This window comes from Adiantum capillus-veneris, chromosome 26 (assembly GCF_014529385.1).
Source record: "Adiantum capillus-veneris isolate H3 chromosome 26, ASM1452938v2, whole genome shotgun sequence".
NCBI lineage: Eukaryota > Viridiplantae > Streptophyta > Polypodiopsida > Polypodiales > Pteridaceae > Adiantum > Adiantum capillus-veneris.
In genome coordinates, this window is record NC_140956.1 from 89401044 (window position 1) to 89427318 (window position 26275).

Below are 26275 nucleotides of genomic sequence, written 5' to 3' on the forward strand. Positions count from 1 at the left end.
AGAAGCAGATGTAGGTACATGCTTACATAGATGGTGGAGTGCAGTTATGTGTCATGACAAAGGCATCCATGAAGGAGACCAAGATGAAGGCGGTAGCTAGGTCCAATGTGAAAATGAGGTAAATAGTGTCTGATATTTTTGATATCAAGGTAGGTGATACTGCATACAATATTATTTTGGGAAGGCCATGGCTTCTGAAAATTGGAGCCAAATAGGATTGGGAGAGTGGGGTCTCTACCTTACCTGAGAGGGAGAAAGGGAGGCCGATAGTGCTAGATCTGAAGGCCAAAGAAAGCCATGCCCATCCTATTGCAAGGAGAGATGAAGAAGATACCATAGCTAGCTATGAGTATTAGACCAAGACTACATACAATGAAGGCTACAGAAATACAAAGAAATAAGAGAGTGAAGATGATATACTAAATATTGATGCCAATTTATTTGGTGTCACAGTGGAAGGTTCTCATTGGAAAGAGGAGGTGCAACAACACGTTCATGGTATAGGAGCTAAGGAGGTGTGGTGCTCGAGGGGGTCATTATGTTTAAATTGTGTATATCACGTGCGTTCAAGGCCAATTTTTAAAACTCCTTATCTATGAATTTTTAATGAATAAAACACATCCTTTTCCTATTCAATCTATACTTTTTTTCCCAATTCCATTTTACAGTATCCTTTAGTATGTGAAAATGTGAGAAAAAAGAAAATTTAACAGCCTCTTCTGCTGCACTCACGTGATAGTCACATAATTATTATAAGTGCCGCCCCCCCCCCCCCCCCCCCCCCCCCCCCCCCCCCCCCCCCCCCCCCCCCCCCCCACCCACGTTGGGATGATAGGTATGTTGAGCAAGGATTTAACCAAGCAGGAGAAGGAGATCTATGTGTAGCTGTGTGCATCCTATCCGAATCTTTTTGCAATGGAGTACAGAGATCTATGAGGTGTGAAGGGAGTGGAGCACAAAATTTTTCTTAGGGAGAGACACAAGCCGAAAGCCCAAAATCTAAGGAGACTGGGGGAGATACACAAAGAAGCTAAGGAGACTAGGGGAGATAGAAACCTGCTATTGGATGCAGGTATCATCTATCTTGTAAAGGAGTCAGAGTGGGTTCCTCTAGTGGTCATCACTCCAAAGAAGAAAGGGAAGTGGAGAGTATGCATTGACTATAAGCCACCGAATGTGGCCACCAAGAGAAACCACTAACAAGACGAGATATTGAATCAGGTAGCCGACCTTAAAAGGTATTCAATTATGGATGGAGTTTTTGGGTATTTTCAAATAGGGATCATGCTTGAAGATCAATTTTTGAAGACTGCATTCATCTCTCCATGGGAATGTTTTTCCTATTGTAGGATGCCATTTGGATTTTTAAATGCTTATGCTAGTTTCTAATATTGGATGAACAAGGTGTTTTGTCCCTACTTGGGGCAGGTTTATCAGGGTATTCATGGATGATATTGGCTACTATAGCTCTAGAGTGGAGCACTTGCCAAAGTTGCAATTGTGTTTTCAAAGGCTGGATGAAGAGAGAGGTCAATTGAACCCAAAAAAGTTCAAGCTATCACAACCTTGATCATCATTGTTGGGCCATGTAGTGTCACAAAATGGAGTTGAAGTGGATCTAGAGAAGGTTGAAGGTCTAGTTTTGATGGAGCCTCCCTCTAGTGCTCAAGGTTTGGCCTCGTTTGTGCATAAGTTAAAGTATCCATCACAATTTTTTTTGGATGTTGTCCTAGTATGCATATCCTCTTTAGAAGAGGGCTCAACATGTACATGGGTTTCAATGGGATGAGGAAGCTCAAGAAGTGTTTGATAAGGTGAAGAGAATTTTGTGTCAGCTACCTACAATGTGTCCACTCAACCAAGAGTACGATTTCTACATCTCTATGAAAGTTGGTATGGTGGCCATTGGAGCATTGTTGTTGCAGAAGGTGGGAAGAAGCTACAAGCTGTTTACTTCGACGAGAACAGGGTAATAAATTGTGACAAGATGATCTATACCAAGGCAGAGCAATGGGTGATGGCTTTTGTCTTTGCTTGTAGGAAGTTCAAAGTGTATCTCATTGTTTGTAAGTGTTGATGGCTAACAATCTTTTACCTAAACTGGTGCTCAAATTGAAGACAATAAAGCCTATTATGAAGTGGGTGATAGAGTTGTACAATTTTGAGTTTGAATTCAAGGTTGACTATACTAGTTGGTCTGATTTTGTAGATATTTTGGTTAACAAGGAGGTCGGGTTGCCAGCTTACCCAAGAGTAGTGCAGGATGAAGCTCAGACTTGAAAGGGGAATTTACTATGTGGTTTGATGGTGCTTACAGGAGGGTGATCCGCCATTAGGAAAAATGTGGACTCTCCTTGGGCCATATAGGATTAAGGTTAATTAGGTTCCAGCCAATAGGAAGAGAGCGATGTATATAAGTGTAGAACCTAAGAAAGTAGAGGGAATAATAGGGTTTTCCACTCATTTATTGCTTTGTCTACTAGAGAGAGGTGGATGGATAAAAGGGGGAGGGGGGAAGGGGGGGGGGGGGGGGGGGGGGGGGTGGGTCCACAGATACTTTTTTACAAAATCCCTAAAATTTCAAAATTTTCAAAAAAACTTAAATTCAAAATATTCCATCCAAACCTACCCTATGATCAAAAAGTCATTTTCTCACTCTAGAACCTCTTTCCCAGGACTCCCTTCCTCCATAGCCCCTTTCCATAACACAAAGCTCCCACTCTCTCTCTAAACTCTTACACCCTCCTCCTTCCTCAAGCTCTCCATTGCAACTTTAAGCTCCCACTCTCTCTCTAAACTCTGTCTCCCTCCTCCTTCCTCAAGCTCTCCATTGCAACTTTAAGCTCCCACTCTCTCTCTAAACTCTGTCTCCCTCCTCCTTCCCCAAGCTCTCCATTGCAATTTCAAGCTCCCACTTAAACATCCATGGCCAACAATGGTCAAAATAGACGTCCCAAACCCATCATTCAAAGTATGGTTCTCCACAACTCGAAGAATGAGGAGCAGCAATGGGAACCTCAGGTTTTTCAAGAAGGTGCTTGGGTCTACATGCAACCTTCCGCAACCGGTCCCATCGTGTTCGTGAAAGAATAAACGTTGATCTCCATTGGAAGGGAAGACTAATAGGCTTCAAGCAAGTAAGAGACAAGGGTACGGTGGCAATCCTTCAACATGTCTTCATGTTTGGACACATGCGTCTACGAGGGATCACTAACCCAAGGGATTTTCCTTGTAATTGTATGTCCCTTGCACTTCAATGGTTTTGGTGGTAAAAAAATTGGACTTTTTACATCTCACGGACTGTTTTGTTTCTATGTAAATGTTTTTCCTTCTAGCCTTGTGGAGGAGCAACCGCTCTCATGCCTTTCAGGAACATTTACGGCCATGCATGCAAGTCTTGTGGATATACTCTTCCCCAACACAACTTCATCAAACCTTGCACGGAAAAGGGTGCTCTTCTACACCCACAAGTACATTGTACCTACAGATGAGCAAGGCTACGGAGAGCTACAAGCTTGCATAGCATGGAGTGGCCAAAGCCAGATGCATTCGCTGTAATGTCTTTGAAAGCCAAGATTGTAGCTGATGTGCGAGTATCGTTAAAATTTGGAAAAGCCTCGCATTCCGTTGGGCTTGGATGGTGTTGTCCTGCTCATGTCTTTGCTAGCATATTCGGATCTTTGCCTTTCCATCATACAAACACTATGTATGTTTGCAAAGATCTACATTACGATACATTGGAAGCCATCCTTGGCGAGAAGTGGGCGTATCTTGAAAGACTTCACAACAGAGATCGCTTTTGGTGTCAGGTTGGAAGTTTTGGCATTGCTATCCATTTCATCAAGGTGCGCTCCACCCTTTACGTGCGGTACTTCTATGAAAGATGGATGTGCAAGCTTGGTGAATGGATTCCATTGCAATCCAACGATGCTACAATTGAGGTATTTGAAATTGCAATCAAATTGTCGAGTGGTGCTGTTGAGACCGTCCAAGTGAACAAGCATTGGACATTGACCAATGTGCGGGAGCACTTAGTGATAATGGGTTTAGAGCATGGAGAAGCTACAAAGTTTTTCATTGGACGACGTAAGGTGAATGATCTTTCTCTCTTAATTACGTTATCTTTATGTTCTTTGGATTATTACTCACTCTAAGGTGGGTATGCTATTTATTATTTTTTTGCTAGATTGGTAGTCACATGGAGAGCACGATTCAAATTGAAAAGGCATGGATGATGGAAGAGAATCTGATTTTATCACTAGAGTAGTTATGTTTTATACTTAAATTTTCTATAATATCACAATTGTAAGTTCAAACAGATGATTGTATCAAATTTTGGCAATGCACATTATCTTAAAGTCGTAGTGATGTGTTTTTAGAGTTAAATGATTGTAATTTAATTTGAAAGTTTTTTATAACTTCTTGTTATTTGTGTTACTGTGTGAAAATTGTTTAATATTTCAATTATTGTTATTAATTTTAGGGGGGGGGGGGGGGGGGGGCGCTATATAAATCCTCCTAAACCCTACCATTTTCACAATTCACCTACATAGCCTGTTCACACTCTCATTTGAGCTCTAGCACTCTTTGCATTCCTACCTTAGCAACTAGCATCATGGCATCCTCCTCCACCCCTCCCGAAGCCACGGCGTTACAATGCTTCCAAGAGTTTTTACAAACAACCGAGTGTCAAGATCGTGACGATCTCCATAATTTCTTCACCCAATTCCCTGATGTGAACGCAACTATTCACCTAAACATCCAATCTCGGAATTTTTTGAAATCTACATCGACAAGTATGCTGTACAAATTGTCGGACAAGAGGAATTGTGGATTCCATGCGATTTGCTTCGCTACATACATAAAGGGGATTGGCCTTTCACCAGGCCTTTCACCCAGCGGCTTCAGCGATTTTGTGTAATTGCGGGTGAGGCAGGTCAATATATTGAAGATTCACGTTTGATAAAGAAGAAGGTCGTCACCCAGTTTCTAAGTCGCTTGGCGACTTTTGTGTTTCTTCTTGTGGAGGAGCCTGAAAGATCTAAGGTGATTTTTCCTCATTTGCGCCTTGGGAGTGTCATCAAGGACACAAAGGAGCCCATTACAGCGCCCCGGGATGCAAGCAAAGAGGGCAATATTCTTGCCCTAACCTACGCAGGAGGTGTCATGGATGTCGCAAAATCCATGGGTGATAAAGGTGCAGAAGCATCCTTCAAGCCCGCTTTAGATGCACCGGAGGAGACATTAACTCCGGAGGTTTTTTTTGAACACCTCTCCCTAATTGTCATAAATGGGGAGGAATATTTGTTTTTACATGATCTTGAAAAAACTTTTCACATCCGTATGGATGAGTGCATGTCCATCCTCCGTACCATTGTAGAGTCCTCTGCCATTGACCCCTCCTCCAATCCACTAGATCCAAGCCTCCTACCCCTTGGAGAGAGTGTGGTAGATATAGTGGAGTTGGCAATGGTGGCGGTGATAGATGCACCGCACTCATCTGTGTTGGAGGATGATTTTTTAGCTACACGCGTATTTCTTGAAGCCCAACGCACTCCTATGCCTGTTCATATGGATGAACTTAAGAGTGTCGCTATGACTCCCAATTCATCCATTTCTCTTGACAACAAAGGCATAAACGATGAGGACTAAAAAAAACAAGAGGTATCAATTAGTTTTTGTTTTGTGATTATGTTAATTTTCATTGTTGCATTCTGAAATCTTATTTACCTATGGATTTCTTTGTAGAATGTTGTGGAGCTGGATGAGCATGCAGGTTGGGGAGGAGATGGTAGATGCCAAGCTTTTCGATGGCATTCATCCCTTGCACATTACCTTTTCAAGCTCCCCCAGGACGGCTTTGCGATAATCCACAAGGAGTACACTCCTTGTGGTCAATTTTGGGTGTCAATGATGAAAGAAATGAGCCGCATCCTATGCCTGTCAACCATATCTCAAGCCTCCCAAGTCATTTATCTTGTAAATAAATCTCTGGCCAGTGCTGCATTTGCGACACACATTCGTGGTCGTGTACTTTGTAATGTGGCCTTAAGCCAAGCTGTAGGTCTAAGCAATGTGGAACAAATTGCTTGGGATGTGCTGCACAAACAGCTTCCCTGCACCCAAGAGCGACAAGAAAACATTGCTCGCCATATCTTAGATAGCTCAAGCACTCAATAGCTGCATATATCTTGTAATTAACTCTTTCAAATTTGTAATGGGATATATCACATCTTTGTACTTTGCTATTTCAAATGTGGAATGGGACTTGATTTTAACTGAGAAATTTTGTATTGAGTTTAGGTACGATAGATAGTAGGTGATTGGCTCTATATTGTGGTATGATTGTGCAATTCTCTGAGCCAAGATCAAGAATTTTTTTCATATAAATAACACCAAAAAGTCATAATATCCATGTAGCGTGACAAACCTAGCCAAGAAAAGGTGAAAAAAATTTGTCTCGGGGCCTGCCGCAGAGGCGCGCGAGAGGGAAAACTGTTACTTTTGCCCTCTCGCGCGTGTCTGTGGCAAGCCCCTAGACAGCTTTTTTTCACCATTTCTTGGCTAGGTTTGTCAGGCTGCACTGATATTATGCCTTTTTGGTTTTTCAATTAACCACAATTGGTTGACAGCTCTTGTAATCAATTTCTATCGACATGTCTCTCTCTCTCTCTCTCTCTCTATCTCTCTCTCTACCTAGTTCTACTTAAAATCATTTTTTCTTTGAAAGCCATTTTAACCACAAGAACTCACTTTTGAAAGAAAGAACCGACATCTAGAATAAATCTCATAGCATCATATCACATATAAACACAAATGTTTAGTACGATGGAAAAGAAATCACTAAAGCCACAACTCGTTATATTTGAAAAAGATATCTTTACATTGCCAAAATTCCATTAAACTCAAATTCAGTCTCGCTCTCCTCTTATTCGAAGCGCAAGAGCTATATCCTTGGGCATTATTGTCACCCGTTTTGCATAAATAGCACACAAGTTTGTGTCTTCAAAAAGAGAAACTAGTTGATATTCTGCCGCTTCCTGCAGAGCTTCTACGACGATACCTTGAACTTGAAACTTCATTGGATAACTTTGCATGATCGCTTTCACCAAACATGCGAATGGTGCCTTGAGGATAGAAGGTTTGAAGTCTTTGATAGTGACGAATCTCTTGCAAGGCCTTTGGAATGCGTCGCTTCACAGCAGGAGCCCGTTGTTGAGGGATGGTAGGATCTGGGACATGGGGCTTGTGAGGGCAAACCTTGAAAGAGGGCTTGCGATGAGGAGCTTGCGTATCTTCAAGCCCACCATGTGCTCCGACTGGCTCTTCAACTCCACCGTGCGCTCCAATTGGCTCGTCTTCTACATTCTCAAAATCCTCTTCATTTAGTAACCCATGATCACGTCTAGGCTGATCTAGCGACAGAGCTCCAAAGCCACGTGGCAATGTCTTTCCAGCCGGGACTCGATGATTGCTTGGGATCTCCTGTCCGCTCCATGGTGGGCTTGGTGCTTTGCTGTCCATCTCGGTTTCAGTGTCTGAAGTCACTACCCATTTCTTCTAGCATGAAGGTTGTCCATCTTGTTGCTCTTCACCTGACCATTCCCTCTCCATCTCTTCTAGGAGCTCTTGTTCGTTTATCCAAGGTGGTTTTTGAGCACCTTGGACGGATGAGAGAGGGTGAGCAAAAAAAGGTTGATGTCTGCTTTTTGCGTGCCATTGAGTAAGAAGGGGCAATATTGAAAATGAGACTCCCTCTTCTCTAAAAGCCCCCTATTTTAAAAAAAATAGGTCTCTTCACAATTGACCAGGCCACTTAAAAAAACTCTTAATATCATCAAAATATAAAAAGGAGAAATGGAGAAGTATTATATGCAACTCAACAAAGACATCTACAAACAAAAACATTACATTGCATAGCATCATTTGTTTTACATGTTGGGTAACCAACGTTTGCCCACTCTATGGTGATTTTCACGCCACCTAGCATGATTAAGGGGTCCAGTGGAGTTTCTCCATTTCTCTTTAGCATTAAGTCGAAATTGTCTCCTAACCTCCTTGGCAAGACTTCACTTTCGCGCTCGCTCTATGGCATGACATCTCCCCAAAGAGCAACGAATTAACCAATCAAACATCTCCTTCATGTAGTTGGATCTTGTAGGTTCCACCACCGTGACGTGTATTTTTAAAGTAAACACCTTTGGCTCGATAATGTGATTTCTCCATTCTTTGAGTGCTCCACATGTCTAATGAACCATATTTTGACATAAAGAATGCTCCATGCGCATACAAAATATGCTGCATCAAGAAAAAATGCTTAGATCAAATGAATGTTTATGTATAGCATCAAAATTTGAACTGAACAAAGTAACTTACCATGTAGTGTGTGATATTGCTCTCTCCCCACGCTTGCACAAATGCTTTAGTGAAATTAGAAATGTGATCTTTGAACAAATTTTGTTGCTCGCTTGTGGTTTGGGGTTTCCACATGATTTGAAGCACTAACTCAAAGTGGTGCCACACTTGCCTACGCAGATTTACAAGCACGAGATTTGAATCTTGATCGGTCGTACACTTGCAAAGCGATTTCCATAGCTCCCATGGAGCATCCTCCTCACCCCTCTCCTTTCGCATCTCTGGTTTCTTGAAAAACCTACGTGCTTTCACACCATTCATAGATACTTTTTGTGGCACTTCATGCATATTTTCCACCTCACCGATGATAGAAACATTGCCACCATGACATGCAATCGAATCTAGAATTGATTCAACTATTCCAATGGCTTCCATGGATCTGGAAAGTGGTTTCATTGTGAAAGCGTACTCTATGTGAAGCTTTAACAAGTGATCAAATATACGCATGAAGGCATGCAAAGTGCAAAAGTGTACATTTGTAAGTGGAAAATTGATAATGGGATCCCATGTTCTATCTTTTGTCGACCGATTGGGGACCTCCATGATAGGACACTTCAACACCGAGCACACCCATTCCCTTGCATCATCATCCATTGACCCTGTTTCCTGACTTCCCTTGACACTTTTCTTTGAAGACGTGGAGCCACGAGTACTCTCCTTGTATCCTCGTACACAATATGGACAAGGAAGAAGTGATGAAGCAACTTTTTCACACCCAAGTATACATTTGATTGTTTTTAGATCACCTCCCAAGTGCCACTCAACATCAAATGTACCTACTCCATCTACTTCTAGCTTTTCTTCCTCTAGTTGTGCCTTAATAACCTCTGTGATCCACGGGATCATAGAGAAGACCCATGCCAACACCTCATAAGTCTCATTCGAAACTTCAAAAGCTCCTAACCACCATATTTCCTTTTTCGATTGTACACTAAATGATGGTTTCTGAGAATGCATTAGGAAAAGTTTGGACTCAAAAATGGGCCTTGTAAGAATTGTTGATGTGGCATAGCTTTCAAAAAGTGGGGATTGGTAATTTTTTTGCAAATAAGATCCAAACTTTTCGGAGGTTGGATATTTATAATCTACTCTTCAAATTCTATCTATTGATATATAGCATGCATGTATCGGACATTGCCTTCATGTAGATCTAGAAAAATGTGAATTTAGATTACCGTAACGGTAACAAAACCTGGCTGATTGAAAAAAGATGGCATAACTTTCATAGAAGTTATCCAAACTTTTTGGACCTTAGCTCTTTAGAATCCATTTTTCAAGAACTTTCCAATGATAGGTCATATCATGGGGTTCTAAGAAATATTTAGAGGGGTCTACGGGGTTGCTTTCTTTTGTACAACTTTGATGATGTGGCACTCTTAAAAGGCCCAAAAATGAGTTCAAAATTTTCCTAATGATCACCAATAGCATCGACTTTTGCAAAAAACATTGCCTCATTCATGAGTGTCACACTCATACGTTCCAATCTCCGTCCTTTGACAATTTGACATTCATCTAGCTTAAGAATAAATATGAGCTTCTCTCCAAGTACTCAAACAACACAGGAATTGAATTGTTATACTAAATGATATTCAATACAGATAAAAAATGACATTACAATTTGTATTACCTTGTGGAGACAAAGCATAAAATTTAATCATAGCTCATTCTAGTTGTTTCAAGTCAACAAAAATATTGTTGAATTGATGATAACCAAAAGACTTTGCCCCATGAGTTGGGAAGAGATTCCCGAACGAGATCATTGTTTGCTTTTTTTGCAAGTCGAACCCTATCTGGAATAGGAGACAAATTCTTGGTGATGCCTTGCTCTCGTAATGCATCTTTCATCAATCCATGGTATGCATTTGTGCTGATCCCAACCTCATCACAAGCTCTCTGGACATCATCCTCAGACACAAGGTTAGAGATCTTTTTTAGGATCTCCTTTGTGATTGCATCTTTCATGTGTTTGGCCTTTTTGCAACCTATGATGTAAAGTATATCCTCCTTTGAGATGCATCCTAGGAGAAGATTGCAATGATCCTCTTGTCTAAAACTTCCACACACATCTTGTATATATGTCCTATTTCAAAAGGTGAGCCAAGTTACAAATTGATGGAAATTATTATAAGTGATGAACACTGTGAATTACAAAAAATACCTGGTTGCCGTGATCTGCTTCTTACGTGCCCCTCCATTAGAGGCTAAGTTTTCAATGGAGGAGAACTCCCTCTTATGCTCATGCATGCCAAATGGAGTGGCTTTTAGGTGCATCATTGCAATTCCTAGCTTAGTTACCTCTATTTCTATAGCTTTCATCTCCTCTTTAAGATCTTTGAGTTGTTTCTCTGTGGAATGTAGTTGCTGTTGGAGATTTTTGGAATGAATGTGTAACACTTGACATTGTTGTCGGAACCATGCCGACGCACCTGCGTGATTGGAGTCCAATCTCTTACAATACCCAAGAAGACCACGTTCTCCTTCTCCTACATATTTGATTAAGCTTGGGAGTGTACGGAATGTCGGATGACAGCCCACGAGCCGATCTTTTGGATACCACCCTCCATCAAGCCACAAGTCAACATTGGTTTTTCCTCGAAACCATCGTACGGATGCCGGTTGAGATGCTTTCTCGTCATTTTTTTTTGTGGGAGCAAATTCTGGGAGAAACTTTGATCGGTAGATGCAGACTGACATTAGTTGACCTAGTAGATGACGGCACAGGTGATTCATTAATTATGTCACGAAGAGACATGGTGGAAAGTTATGATGGGAAAAAAATAGATAAGATATATATTTTGGGATAAACAGACAATTTTTGGGATAAAAAGACTTAAAAATATATTTTTTCATATGGACATATATAGGTTCAATTTTTGAGCTCAAAGGAGGGAAATTTTTAAATGTTTAAATTTTCAATTTTTACGTTTTATTAGATGGACGTTTTGATGATGTGGCATTATCTATTTATTCTTGGAATTAATGTAGAGAGGGACCCAAGGAATTTTAGATTTGGAGCTTATAAAAGCTAGATTCTTCTAAAAAAATATTGTTTTATATACATATATATATATATAGGGACCTTTTTAAAGCTTAAAAGATCCATTTTGAAGATTTTATAAAAAAAACATTTTTTGGGGTGAATTGATGCACGAGCGGAAAAGTGGATTTTTTCATAACTACTTACTCTCTTTGTTTGGTGATAGGTAGAAAGAGAATGGTTCTTCTCTCTACTTTTACTCCTCTCTCTCTTTTTACCCCCAACTCTCCCCTACTTTACCCCCCCCCCCCCTCTTCCTCCTACTTTACCACCCTCATGCCCTACTTCCCCCCCCCTCTCCTATCTACAGAGAAGTTAGAGAGAGAGCTACAAAAGTAGCCCTATTTATTGTCTTTGTTCCCTCCATCCCCTACAAAATTAGCTTTAATCCCTTAAAATTAGGAATCCTTACATGGCCCAAAGGGGGTCCAATTTTTTCCTAATGCACAACAGAGTGATCTTTTCAAAGGCTTATGACTTTGAGGATGTTCACACCAACAATGGGGCGGAGTATCTTACTTTGCATTTAGGACTTAAGCAGTGCATGGAGTTTGGCATTTCAAGATTGGTGGTAAAAGGTGATTCTTTGCTAGTTATCAAGAAAATGCTAGGCCAATGGCAGGTAAAACATGATTCATTAAAGCATTGGTTTTTTCCATTACAAAGTTGTTGAAACTTTTCGAAGAGGTTCAATTGAATCATGTAAGGAAGCAAAACCAATAGGTAGACTAGCTTGCAAGCAATAAAGTGTATGCACATGTGACGGGTTTGTATCTGTCCCCAACCACTTATGTGGGGAGGGAAACTTTGAAGGAGATAGAAGACTTCTTAAGTTTGGGCGAGTGTCCAAAAGGCTTATCTCTACTACATTTGCCCCCTATAGCGACGGCTACAGCGACAAATTATCGTCGCAATAACGAGGCAAAAAGGCGTCCCTATTGTACGTCGCATAAACGAGGCGTTTAGCGAGGGCTATAGCAACGAGTAACCGTCGCATAAGAAACAGAAATAATATTTTTACTTACTTTGTGTGGCATAAGCAACACATGGCAAGATGCGTAGCATAAGCGACACGTAGTTACTTTGCATGGCATAAGCGACGCATGGCAAGATACGTGGCATAAGTGACACGTAGTTACTTTGTGTGGCATAAGCGACATGTGGCAAGATGCGTGGCATAAGCAACACGTAGCATAAGGGGCGAGATGCTTGAGCGATGGATTGTTTGGATTGTTTTTTTTTTTAAAGATCGCATCAGTGAACGTGCAACGACTATATGACATGAAGGTTTCACTCGTGACCTTTAAGTGATATCTCTCCCCTCCCTCTCTCTCTCTCACACACACACACTAGCTCTCGGGTGAAACATACATACAAAAATCTAGCTCTAGTTCTCTCTCTCTCTCTCTCTCTCTCTAGCTCTTCTACACACACATACACACTCTAGCTCTCGAGTGGAACACACACACCCACACAAACTCTAACTCTCTCTCTCTCTCAGGCCAGTGTTCTTGCACTTGTGATTGCTCTCGTTGTTTGCATTTGGCATAGTAGTGCAGACGTTGGCCGGACCGGTGCGTACGTAAGCGATATAAATTTTTAATTTTGGCTTCAAGATGAATTATGGTAAACAACACTCTCTCTCTCTCTCTTTACTAATTTTTTAAGTTAGAACTTTAAATTAAATAAAAAATAGACGATTATGTTTGTTTATTAAAAATATATATTAAAATAAATACATAGAGTCTTAAATAGCAGTCCCTCGAGCCAATACTAAATCTCAAACCCATGATTTTTATCATGTAGCAATCGTTGCTCCCTCAGTTTGCAAATGGGCCATTTTCAAAGTCCCAATAAGCTGTATGACTTGTTCACATGCCTCATTGGCAGGTGGGCTCCATGTGCTAAAGCTCGTCGATCGACCATTTTTGAAGTCCACAACCAAAAAAACGCTCGCGGACTACTTTGGAAACGGCCCATTGGCAAACCATTTGAGCTTCTGCGAGCCCACATAGCTTTTCCGTGTGCCAAAGAGGCATGTGGGCAAGCTAGGACTCGCCAAGAGCTCAAAGAGCTGACCGATGGACTTTGAGAACGGTCCATATATCGATGAGTTGTTTGAGCTCTTAGCGAGCCGTATAGCTTGCCCACATGCCTCATTGGTACATGGACATTCCATGTGGGCTCACAAGAGCTCAAACCACTCGCAAATAGACCGTTTCTAGAGTCCACAATCAAAAAAACTTGTCCCTATTTCATACAACTCGGGACATGTGGGTTTAACATGAAAACAAAGAAAACTTAGTACATGTCGGTACTTGGTACTTGGTCCTTGCTTTTGTAGTAGGTTCCTTAATGAAAATCCGTATTTACAATTGGTACATGGTCCATTGTACTAATTGATCGGTGTAACTTTTTGGTACTGTAATAAATTAACATGGAAACAATAAAACCTTTTTAGTGTTAGATTTGGTATAAGGTACTTGGTACTTGATTTGATACAGGGTATGTAGAATCTGACACTTAGCGTAAAATCTGCTACCTTTACAAAAAGTATGGAAATCAAAAGCTTGTTAATATTAGAGCCTAGCATAGAAAACAAGAAAACTAGTTATTGATAGATTTGGCAATTGATTTAGGGTTTGGTATCAGGTTGTCAATCAGGGCAAAAGGTGGTGCTATAGGCAAGATGATGTTTGACAATATGTTCCATAGATGCACAGCCGGACGGGCTTTCTTTCCATATTCACGTCCATGTCAACTCTGCATTTATATTCACGTGGGTTTTTCTTTCAGAGTAAGGACAGTTTGATCAGGCTAAGCTTCGCCTGCCAACTGATGCAGGATCGTGAGCCGGAGTTAGATTGTTGGCGATCTCATAGAGGTTGTAGGCTTCAGTGAGATCGCACAAGATGTCAGCTTGATGCCGGCAGAGGTGAGAGCGTTTTTTCATATTCTAGTCCGTCTCGTTGTTGTCCTCATCATCATCAACATCGTCGGCAAGTCCATAGCATTGTAGATATTGTGCAATCAATAGTAGACCGCTCTCACCATCAAGAGTGGGGCTTTTGGACGAGGGTTTGACAACTTTTTTGGTGTCGTATTCTTCTCTCTCTATCTCCTAGTCTTAGCACCTTCATGCATAGTGTTTTACCACTTTGTTTGTGTCCACTTGCACTCTCTCATTAAAGGAACGAAAGGCTCTCCCTTTCATAAGTAAAAGGAACCATGAGCACGATCGGATCACTCATCTTGAGCAAAGCTCTCATTTCCGCTGCACCCAACAACCACATTTTCCATACCCATTAGCACCATTTTCCATACCCATTAGCAAGCACCATATGCAACACATGGTTGCAAAATTCGGAATATAGCATGTCAAAGACAAATTTATGTCTCAACTTCTGTATGAGCCCAGCTGACAAAGTTCTCTCACCCATGTAAAGTTCTTGGAGAAACGCCACATGGCTTAAAGGCGCTTAACACTAGGTTGGTAACCTAAAAGGACATAAAAGTGTCCTTTCAGGGTTTTGAAAAAAACCTCCAAAACCATAGTAGATCCACTCATTTTGTAAAATCCTTTCATGAGGTTATAGTTCAAGGCCTACTACACATGGAAAAAATAAGAAACTTGTAAAATTTCTCATCTTTTGGTCACACCAAGCCTCCAAAGTTGATGGACCAGTGCATTTTCATCAAAACAGTCATTTCTTACGTTTTGTTGCATAGAAATAAGATTAGGGATTTTTGTAAGACTTGAGATAAATTCCCTAGTTAACTTCAATGGGTTGGTGATCGGAACATATGATTGCTTCGCACTCACTATTTTTTGTTTTGCCAAATTAAATAGATACAAAAAAGTTGAATTTTTACCATTCTGCAAACATATCATCAAAGTTTCTATAGCCACGCTCAATACAAATAATATATGCATGTTTTCTTAGTTCCCTATTGTCCTTTATGTTCATAAGGAGCCATGGAGCATGTCAAAAGAATAATACATCTCTTACCAAGGGGAATCTTGGGGACAAAGATGAAATGTTAAATACAGCAAACATGAAAAAACTGGGTTCAACATTATGAGTTGTAGAATCCCATAGAAACTATTCAATATCTAGCCAAATTTGATCCTTATGACTAGATATGGTTACTACCTACAAAATGCATGTAGTTGTCACAAGAAACTAACAATATTGAAAAAGCTATACTTGATATACTAGAATGTTTCGTTTTCTTCTATAATTGAAAAAATCAACCATCGTTGTGTACTATGCAAAATAGGGTATTAGGTGCCCCAAAACTCAAGGAATGTTAGCTTTATGTTGCAATATGAGACATACAAAATCAAAAATGCATTTGGATATCATGAAATCCACCAAAAAAATCATAGAAGAGCTAAAATTGGCTAAAAAACAGGATTTGACAATTTTTGTAATTTGGTCATAACTTACAACTTTAATATTTATTTCTCCCTAGAAGCATCAGGACATGTTGAGGACTACTAAAGATAGTTCTCTAGCATTATAGACCTCACAAACATGAATTCTAGAGTGGTATAGTTGCAAAAGGTTTAAAAAAGCCAAAAACTGGACCCGTTTTTTCACACAGTTTAGGTTGTGAAATGTTGTGCAAGGACAATGTTAAAGATGGAATTGATATTCCAAAAAAATGTTGAGTTTTTTTTAGCTCATGAGACAACTTTCTAGATAGATAACACCTCAAAATCCATTTTGAAACTCTTGACATAATTCAAGGAAAATGGTCACTTAACAGGACATAAAAGTGTCCCATTACCAACCTAGTGTTAATGAAAAAATCAGCCATATTTGGCAAAAACATTGTGTCCGATGAGCACGATATGTATGAGAATTTCAATGAGCGTAATGTTGACATCACTTCAAAGAAGCTGGATGAAGATTTTTTTGTGGACAAGGTTCTAGAAGCAAACAAAGAAGGTTTGCAAGACCAGGTTCAAGACGACACATGCATGAGGGACCTGAAAGTGCAATAGAACCTTACAATGAGGAGTGTAGACATGCTTGCAAAGGATTGGGGAATTTAAAGCATTCCATGGCGTTTGACTGTCTAGAGATGCCTATCATATGCTGTAAAGATAGAGAGGGTGACGATGTTTCATTGAAAATAATGTCAAATCCAGGAGGTTGCAGCTCATGTTAAATGAAGAAGGATGTAATCTCAACTATAAGGTTGGGAAGTTTCTTATAACTTCTTTTGATCCAGGTGGAGCTCAATGCAAGAGTAAGCTACACGAGGGATTTGATGGTTTGTGGACGAATGCAGCACGAGCTTATAACCATATGGCAGATGTGGACAAAATGAAGCAGATCTTCATGTATTCCTCGAAAGGACTCAACCTGAGCTATATGCTATTGTTGGAAGCATTATAGTTGATGCTCATGCTTCTGCTTCTGCTTTCGCTTCCCACTCTCACATGGTATCAGACGCTAAGGTTCTTCTCATAAGACAACGATTTGCTATTGATTGCTTTCGTAGCGAAGAACTCCCTCAAAACTCAGATCGTTCCCCCTTGGTGGCTGTGTTTTCTGTTGAGGCTGCGTTTTCTACTCAGACTGCGTTTTCTGTGCTATGGAGCCAGATCATCCATCGCTCCTCCCTTTTCTCTTATCCCCAAAGGGATTTCCCTAGATCAGCCCTAAGATCTTGTTCTTGGCGGCCAACACATAAGCCTTGCCTAATCTGCACCTTTGCGTTAACTCTCCGTCCTTGTGTTAATCGCATACAAAAACCGGTTCAACGAAAGGACTCGTGTTCTAGATCACGTGAAGGAGCACCCGCAATTGGAGAGGGGGAAAGCAGCCCCATCAAGTGGCACAAGGGACCTGCATTTTTAGCCTAGAGAGGGGGATGTTGGGCTTTCTACCTTTGGTCTTGCCTTCGACTTCCCGGCTTTGCATCTGCTGCATTGCCGGCCCCTATCCTCTTCACACGACACTATTTCCAGTAATAAAACCTTATTGTTTTTCCTCAGTTTTCAGCCCTCCAATGGCTGTGGTACGAGAGATCCACACCCCATCAAGCCTCTCCTTTGCTTCGACATCTATCGAGGGTGAGCGGGCCCACTAAAATATGCGTTACAATAGCGTTTTCAGCCCCTCGGAGTTGCAATTTTGGGTGGGTAGCAATACCTTGGCTTGTGTTTTCCATAGAGGATAATGCTACCTCCTAGCAGGACACCATCCGATGGTGTTCATTGCATTCTTCTGTTGACTGCTCTAGCACACTATGGCTTTGACATCCGCTTGAGTAGATATATATGCTAGGTTGAGGTGTAGCAGCACGAGCTTATAACCGTATGGTAGATGTGGACAAATTGAAGCAGATATTCATGTATTCCTCAAAAGGACTCAACCTAAGCTATATGTTGTTGTTGGAAGCATTATAGTTGATGCTCATGCTTCCGCTTTCGCTGCCCACTCTCACATGGTATCAGACGCTGAGGTTCTTCTCCTAAGCCAACGATCCCCTATTGATTGCTTTCGTTGCGAAGAACTCCCTCAAAACTAAGATCGCTTCCCCTTGGTGGATGTGTTTTCTGCAAATAGCCAGCATTTTCACCTCTCAAGCCGCATTTTTTGTGCTATGGAGCCAGATCAGCCATCGCTCCTCCCTTCTCTCTCATCCCCAAAGGGATTACCCCATATCAGCCCTAAGATCTAGTTCTTGGCGGCCAACACACAAGCCTTGCCTATTCTGCACCTTTGCGTTAACTCTTAGCCCTTCCGTTAATTGCATGAGAGCACGAGTTCCACAAAAGGACGCTTGTTCTGGAGCACATGAAGGAGAGCCCGCAATTGGATAAGGGAACAACATGGAGAACAAGTTCTTAGGATTGGAGGGGAGGATGCTGGGATTTCTACCTCTGGCCTTGCCTTCGATTTCCCAGTTTGGCATCTGGTGCATTGCCTTTGACTTCCCACCTTGGCTTGTGTTTTACACAGAGGATGATACTACCTCATGGCAGGACACCATCCGGTGGTGTTCATTGCGGTCTTCTGTTGACTGCTCTAGCACAGGGTGGCTTCAACATCGGCCTGAGTAGATATGTATGCTAAGTGTGATACAAATGTAAAATTAGGACAGATTCCTGATGAGCTCATTGTAAGGGATGCTATATCTTGGTTTAGGGGATACACACAACAACCCCATGTGTGCAGGCCTACAATAGCATCGGAGCAGCTGACTGAAGTGTTCATGTCCACGTCGACTTTGCACTTATGTTCGTGTGGGTTTTTCTTCTAGAGTAAGGTCAATTTGATCAAGCTCAGCTTTGCCTACAGCTGATGTAGGATCATGAGCCGGAGTTAGATCCTTGGTGATCTCGTAGAGGTTGTAGGCTTTAGTGAGATTGCGTAGGGTGTGAGCTTGATGCCAACAAAGGTGAGAGCAATGGCATGGATGGAAAAAGAGTCGTGGAAAAGGGCAAGCAAGGGATGGTGGGAGCCAACAAGTCGATGTCCAAGAAGAAGGGCCTCCTTTCGAGCCCACTCGATGTTCTGTGCGCCATGCTCACTCAGCTCCAAGTTGTCGTTGTCTCCCTTCTCAGGTATATTATGCTCTGCTTGCGCTCTTACTACTACTACGGCACTACTTTGCTTCACGTGCCCCAAGTACCACTTGGTGATTGAATCAGGAATTGTCAGCTTCATGCTCATGCAGGTGCAGCTTCTTAATGGCTTACACATGCCTACAAGCAAATCAATACTCGAGGTACATACTTTCAAGCTTAATATCGACTGAGGGTAGCAGTTGGTTGTTCGTGCATAGTATCAAGTTGTTAGCAGCATATTTATACACGTACACCAGCTTAAAGATGAAGCTGTAAAACTCGTACTAGGTATTGAGCGAGCTGTAGTGTTGATATTGTAGAAGTATGTTGCACCTAGAAGGTAGTCTCCATTTGCTATATTAGATGATGATATATGGGAGTTCTCGAGGGATTATCCTTCTTGGAGATTTTAATGCTCGGACAGGCAGCCTTCTAACGGTCTTCTATGACACCACGCTGCACGGAGGTGATTATGAGAGAGTTGGATACCATATTGAGCTGGGCACTATGATTGGAAACATATCTAGAGCTCATGGCCCAGTACTCCCTAGATGCACCCTCCTATCTCTTACAGGGACAGAGATCAACGGACTCATATGTCAGGATCGAATTCAGCTAGATACCGTGAGCATATGGATATAGTCGACACTGGAGTTGGGCACAAATATGACTTTCTATAGAGAACATATTCTCTAACTCACGGAGGACGGCTTTGTGACGAGACTCGGATACATGGATACACACTTATCTCATGGGCGGTGTCGGATGGAAATACTCGGAAAGAGCTTGTATATTGACAACAATGTGGGTGAGCCGATGTATGCTAATAGAAGATCAACAAACAAGCCTGATGGGATTGTTCATCAGTTCAGTCCTTGAGGCATGTAAGTATGAGAGCTGAACCGTCAAGAGGCCACCAATTTGTGAATCTAGGTCATTACATCATTGGGATGAATGCTATTGTCTACACCCATAGCAAGGGTTTGTTGGCATTTGCACATTTGCAAAAGTAAACTATTTTTTTCTATGCTTAAAAGAGAAAATCCAAAGTTCATGGGACGAGGATTTGCTACAACCAGCTCAGGGAAATGCTAATTGGGTCAAATTTCCAAAGCCCCGCTACCCCCTGAACAATATGGGTGCTTGTATGTCGGCTCGACTTAAAAAAAACCTAATTTCTTGCAAGCCGTTTCACCAAGCACAATTAAAACTAGGGATTGATATTGTTCTTAATGCAAACTCGATAGTCATCTTAGATTAATCTTCAAAACCTTGTGTACCTACACACTTTCTACATGTGCAAATGCGGACACAAGCGGCCGCACGAGCACCTCCTTTATTCGGTGTATGCACATACTTCTTATCATCCTGAGCTAAAGATCACCGGTGGTGCCGCCGGTATTAGCTAGCTAGTTGGGTGTCACTTCCTTCAGCTCCTCCGCACTGGAGAACTTCTCGAACATGTCACGTAACCTGTTGATGGGTGCTGTGAAGAAGCCAACTACCGTCTGGAAAGGACGCCTCTTAGGTGCACTGCGATGCCAAAACCTACACAATAAACATTCCTAAGAAAATGTGGGCAAGAGGATAGCCAAGAAAACATACCAGAGAGAGAGAGGTTTAGAGGGAGAGACCTCGAACGTGCACAAGCACACACACATAGCAGGTCATGAACACTTGGGGGGGGGGGGGGGGGGGGGAACCTGCCCCTCGTTCGACCTGTAGCTACTCCATCTACACTGGCGCTGCTGTGTGAAGCTTCCTGCGAGTGATTTGAAAGGCGTGAGGGACTATTATGAAAGTGCCTCGCATGAGAGACGCCATGGCAATGTGTAGTCGTAGCTACCAGCCTCACAGCTTTCCTTGGTTTAAGCAAGGCCAAGTCATAAAATTGTTTATGCAACGATTTTAATTATATTGCATGGATTATGCAAGGCTTACCGTTGTTTATGCGACGACCAAACTTTCTTAAAAAGAATGTCCTCGCTTATACGAGATGTGCCTTGCCTATGTGGCGCATTCTTCATCACTTAAATGACATCTGTGAATTGACATCAAGGTAACACTAGGTTTTGTTTTGAATTTTAATCGAACATTTTTGGTGGCATTCCATAGTATGGGATGTGCACTGCCGTGAATACCAAACTATGGGTGAAAGGAGGCTAGTAGCCGACTCACAGGAGGAAATCATTGCTCAAAATTCTTTTGAAAAGTGGGGTTTTGGAAACAAGTACATTGTGGTAGCCATTAACTACTGAGGCGGTCCGGGGCGGGCAACAAGAAGAGCGGCCTCTAAACACCCTTCGAGGCTCGCGTGCTGCTCAATTGGGGCTGGGGCAAGCACAATCAGAGACAACAACAACCCACAGCCAGAAACCAAACAAGAAAAGGGGCACCACCTAGTTGTAGATGCGAACTAGGACGCACGTGATATCTCCTCGTACTCAAACGCACAACGAGAGGGGAATGCAAGATAGCCACACACACCAAACACAAACATTCACCATGCTAGAGAGAGGTAAAGAGCACAAATCAACTTGAGCAACTCAGTATTAGCCTTAAAGACTAGATGCACACAAAGCTTGATGAGAAATAGAGAGACAACACAAAACTTGACCTTGTTGCCAATACACAAATTGTCTTAGGGTCACGGGAGCCCTCTCACCGAGCACCCTCTTACAATTGACCTTTTAGGCAAACAATTCAACAAGCCCTCAAACCACCAAGCATGAAATGGCACAACAAACTTCAAGGACAATATACCTTCAACCACCTGATGAGCCAACTTATCAAGTCAATTTGGAGAGAAGAGTCGTAGTTGCAGCATACAATTGCACCCAAAACTATAAATCTTATTTATGCACAAGAGTAGGCTACAAGTGTGGTGAAGAGTATGGCATACACTCCACTCCTCTAGATGGCAAAACTAACTTCAAGCTTCTCCATGCACCTATGTGTAATGATGGAATAGAGCACTCACAATGCACACACTCTACACAACTAGGCTTGAAGAGTGGTGTGTTATGTGTTGAGAATGGTGTGGTGTAGTGTGATCATGTGGTGATTTACAAGGGAGAGAAGGGCTCTATTTATAGGTTTTAGAAGCCCCGATTTGGATTAAGCCTAATCAAGTTTATTTGAAGGAATAAAAGATTATGCATATTTTTATTTTTATTTTTATGAGGGTGGGTCTCTCTTGTCCTTTGAGTCACATGGATGTGGGTTCAAGGGAAGACAATTATTGAGGATTAAAGGAGAGAGGATTGAGTGAATAATTTGGGAGTGCCTACTCTAGTAGAGGGTGCATTTTACAATAAGGTTAGTGGTTAGTAGTGAGGCGGTCCGGGGAGGGCAACAAGAAGAGCAACCTCTAGACACCCTTCAAGGCTCCCGTGCTGCTCAATGGGGCTGGGGCACAACACAACACAAACCAAAACAACAAACCCACAGCCAAATCCCAACTACACAAAGGGCACCACCTAGTTTAAAAGCGAACTAGGACACAAAAGAGGAGAATCGTTAGAGCAACCCACAAACAAGCAAGGAATTTACACTAACCCTAACACCAATGGAACACTCTCACACACTAAAACATGAGAGAGAGAGAGAGAGAGAGAGAGAGAGAGATGGTGCTCGGGCTACTTTGAAGTGTATCGTTAATGATCAAGCAAACATATATATATATATATATATATGTAAGAAAGAGAGAGAAGGGGGAAGGGGGTGCTTGTTGCACTAATGTCTTCTTACAAATCTGTCATGACCAATCAAAGTGAGATTAGTATTTGTTCAACATAGCCTGAGTAAATTACACCACAACACATCACAAGAAAAAAAAAGCCACCCCAATCACTGTCTTAAGGCCAAGGGAGTCCTCTCCACCCTGTCGCCCTCTTACAACACGTGGGATTTATGGCTAAATTGATAACAATACCCGGAGGCAAGCTATCAAGAACTTAAATAAAACACCAAGACACTTACACATCATTATTATCCATGACTTCACGTTGGAAGGGAGACAAGGTATCCATGCTTAGTCCAAATTCACCCTCCTTGATTCAGCAAATGTTGGGCTTACACTAGTAGGAGAAATGATAGATTTTCTACTCTCAATTTAATGATCACTCTCTCTTACAATGGCATAGAGTTCCCTTGCTAATCACCCCGAATACAACACATACATATGCCTAATGCCAATGATATTCCACTCAAGAGCTCCTTCTCAAGAGTTTGAGCTTGGCTTCTCAAGCTATAGCATAGTGCTCTTTCTTCTCTCCCCCCTTTTGTGCTAGCTACACCCTCCTTTTATAGCAATTTTGAAGGCTAGGGTTACTCCTCTAACCATGGTTGGGTTAGATTTTCAGCAATTTATCTAATTTCTTTTGCTTGGAATTATAAAGAAGTTGGTGGGGAAAGAGAGAGGAGAGAAATGGAGGTGATAGGACTTTTCATAGTGGGTTAGTGTTAGTAGAGTTAGTATTAATTTACAAATGGAACTGGATATTTACAATGGGAGTATCCATGTAGGATACAAATAAGGAAGAAAAACTCTTAAGAGGTAAGAAAAGTTGGATTTCTTACAAGGTTGATGCTCCAAGTGTCTTGAGTAGGGCCAATTTTGACGCTTGTTGACGGTCCACTAGCTTTGACGGTATATTTTTTCTCCACTCTTGACCTTCCTTGAGAGACAAGGTAATTGAAGCTGAGTAATCAACCACCATGATGCTGTCTTTTAAGAGAAGAGGCTGAATTTGGTGGTTTTTTTGATAGATATGGGTAATTTGGAGGAGGAAAAATGAGACTAGGTGGTCAATTTTGGAATGGAATTGTGTGTGGGAGGTATGAGTTCACCATGGTTTCTCTTATTCTTCAAGGTTGAGGAGAAGATGAGTAGGGTGCAAAGAGGAGTGGTGAGAGGGGTGGGGATGATGAGTGGAGAAGTGTGTGTGAAAGAGGAAAATGATAAAGTGGAAGAGAGAGTGTGGTTGCATAGCATGGGAAAACTGGGGTCCAGTAATAAAATCATAGCTCACAGCTCGTAGCTCAAAAAAATATGAAAAAATTTGAGAAAAAAGGTCAGCCCACGAGCTACAACTTTTGTTTGTATCACCTTTTCAAATTCGGAGAGCAAGTGAACTTTAAAAATTCAGCAAAACCGATGGTTTTTTTCCACTGCACAAGGTCCTTGTGGGGTCCTTCTTTGGATGATTCTTTTGAATATCTCCAAGAGTGAGCCCTCCATAGTGCATGTATGCATGCCACCTACCCTTGACCTTATTTGGTAGGTCTATAATTGAAGATATTGTTGAGATCATGATATAAGTGAATAGTACAACTAAAAAAATCAAATATTGAGGCGTCTAAAAAATATGTACATGTCAAATATAAATAATATAAGTGGAAAAAATATAAAGGGGTCAAAAGAAATCTCTCTCATTATGAGGCTACCATAAAAAGATAAATATTTTTGGTGCTCTAATTTTTTAGAAAAAAAACAAAATAGATGTAGGAAGGGAAAAATCACAATAGTGAAAAAATATACACATAAATAAAACTAGTTTTTTTGGATTTTTGTTGGGGTGGAGTTACATCAAATATAAGAGAAGCTTACATGAAAATATTTCTATATGGAATAAAGAGTATGAAAAATGGTAAGAAAAATTGTGGTAATGGTGAGACAATGTACAGAGCATAAATAACACACACCTAGGTAGAAATATTTAAATAAATACCAAAATAATTATGAAAAAATATTTTAGTTAGGCCTTATATAAAAAAAATATTTACATACGCATGGGCCATAATATACTTATATTTTTTATTTTTTTGGCTCAACTAGCCCAATGACTAGCTAATTGAGGGTTTTTTATTTCAGTAAGGAGATATGGGAAAAGTCCCCTAACTCACACGCACCCATATACAGTGAAAGGGTGAGGGTAACCACAGTGTTTGAGTGATCTGATAGGGTGAGATAACTCACTATGGCAATTACAGAGAGCCGAAAAATGGCTATCATTAGCCCTCCCTCAGGATGATGGTATATTCATGTACCATCATAAAGCATCTTTTCCAAAGAGAGTGCTTCAGAGTCCTTGACGAGATCTTCATTGTTTGGCCCCTCAGAATTTTGGCTAGAGTTATACTCATGCTTCATGTAACAATACTTACATGAGACGGCCTTTGGACAGATCTTTGGTAGAGCCTTTGGTAGAAGGCGACTCAAATAGGGCTTCAAGCTATACCCGTTTACCTTCCTGGAGCGCTCTTTACCATTCAAGTCCATAAGCTGATAGTAACTAGAATTGAAAGCCTTCTTGACTATGTATGGCCCTTGCCATCTAGTTTCAAACTTGGCATCAAAACGATTATCGAGTCGATTGTCATACCTTAGCACAAGATCTCCTTCATTGATGCCTTTGTCCTTCAGTTTCTTGTCAAGCTTCTCCTTTGTCTGTGTGGCTTTCCTCTTATAGCACTCGTATGCTGCTTCTCTTTTCCACTCAAGCTCAGCTAAGGTAAGAAGTCGATCCATCCATGCTTCTTGATCATCTTGTGTTGATTTGCCATGAAGTCGCATTGTTGGAATGTTTAGTTCAATTGGCTGTAAAGCCTCTTGAACATAGACCAAGTGAAATGGTGTGAACTCCGTGGCTTCCCTATATGTGGTTCGATACGCCCACAAGGCACCATCGAAGAAGTCATCCCACAACTTTGTCTTGTTTTTCACCATCTTTCTAATGATGCCTGCAATGACACCATTAGCTTTTTCTACCAAACCATTTGATTGGGGATAGTAGGGTGTACTGTGACGATGTAGAATGTGAAGTTCTTCATAGACTTCTATGAGAAATCCCTTTCTAAACCCTAGACCATTATCAGAAACAATCTCCAAAGGTGTGCCAAATCTACAACAAATGTGAGTGTAGACGAATTTGCTCACTGTCCTCTCATTTACCTTTGCCACACTTTGTGCTTCCACCCACCTAGTCATATAGTCTACAACCACTAGAATGTAGAGTTTACCTTTTTTTGTCCTAGGCAGAGGACCCATAACATCAATGCCCCACTTTTCAAAGGGTCCATTTGCAAGCACGATTTGCCTTGGACCATAAATCAATCTTCTATTCCCATTTACCTGACAATTGTGACAACTTTTACACCAATGTTGGACATCCACATGCGGACTTGGCCAAACATACCCCGCAAGAAAAATCTTCTTCACAGTTAATTCTTGG

General features: G+C 41.3%; 1 pseudogene; it reads left to right on the forward strand.

Moving 5' to 3' along the window:
- The first annotated feature begins 16259 nt into the window (after positions 1-16259).
- Positions 16260-16860, forward strand: LOC147423800 (uncharacterized; annotated as a pseudogene).
- Positions 16861-26275: the final 9415 nt, after the last annotated feature.